Genomic DNA, 1,101 nt, shown 5'->3' on the forward strand with positions numbered 1-1,101 from the left:
CTCTCGTCGTCCTTTTGAGCACCCGGCCCCGAGTAGGGTCCCCACGGATTGGGCTCGGGCTGCCCTGCTGTCTCCGGACCAGCGTTCTGGCCTACCGTGGGAGGCCTTTTACGGGCATCTTGTCTCGCCTTTCCTGTCTTCCCCCGACCGATCGATGAGGCCTTTCGGGTCGCGTCGGAGAGGGCCCCCGGCGGGCCGGTCTCGTCTGCGCTCCCCGTCCTCGTGCGGGCCGCGGGCGGTGTCCGGTGTTCAGGCTGGGCGGTCTCCTTTCCAGCTCGCTTCCCGTGGCGTGCGAGGTGTCGTCCTCCGCCTTCCTCCCCCCCACCCCGAGCGAGAAGGAGCCGCGACCGTGTCGGCGGCGGGGTGCGTGCCTCGCCGTGTCGGTCGCGTCCTTGGTGCTCTCTGCTCGACGCGGGGGGAGGTTCCACGGACTTGTTACCGAACCGGGCTGTGTGACGGCCGCGTGGCCCCGCGAGCCCTCAGGTGTCCTAAAGCACGCGAGGCGCCGGTGCTGGCCTCGGTCCGTGTGCCCGCGGGTGCCGGCCGCGAGCAGCGCTCGGGCGGTGGGGCGGCCTGAGCCGAGAGAAGGTGGGGGGAAGCGAAAAGAACCACCGTGGGCGGCAGGGGGGCGTCCCCCTCCGCTGCGGCCTCTGGCCGCGCCGGCTTCCTTCCGTGTGCCGCCTTCCCGCCTGCTGCCGAGCGAGCCGCCCCGGAGAGGGGCCTCGGTCGCCGGGTCGCACCCGCCTCGGCGGGTCGCTGCCTCCTCTAGCACGTCCGGTGCTCGCCGTGGCCGGGGGGAGAAGACGCCGGGGGCGCGTGTCCCCTCTCCCACCCCGCCCCTCCCTCCCTCCCTCCCTCCCGCCACCGCCGCCGCGCTCAGCACGCTCGACGGAGCGAGCGAGCGAGCGAGCGAACCGAAAGAAAAGCTACGTCTGCGAGAGGTCGCAGGCGGGGGGGCCGACCTCGGGGGCCAGGTCGGTCCCTGGCGGGCGCTGGCGAGCGTGGGAGGGAGGCCGGGCGCGTGTCCCCGTCTCGCGGGAGACGGGAAAGCGCGGTTGCCACGCCGCGAGAGAAGGGAAACCCGAAAGGAAAGCTGCGCAG

The sequence above is a fragment of the Pezoporus flaviventris genome, unplaced genomic scaffold, assembly GCF_033815535.1.
Source record: "Pezoporus flaviventris isolate CSIRO_AGI_PZ_B2104156 unplaced genomic scaffold, CSIRO_AGI_Pfla_v1 ptg000995l, whole genome shotgun sequence".
Classification (NCBI taxonomy): domain Eukaryota; kingdom Metazoa; phylum Chordata; class Aves; order Psittaciformes; family Psittacidae; genus Pezoporus; species Pezoporus flaviventris.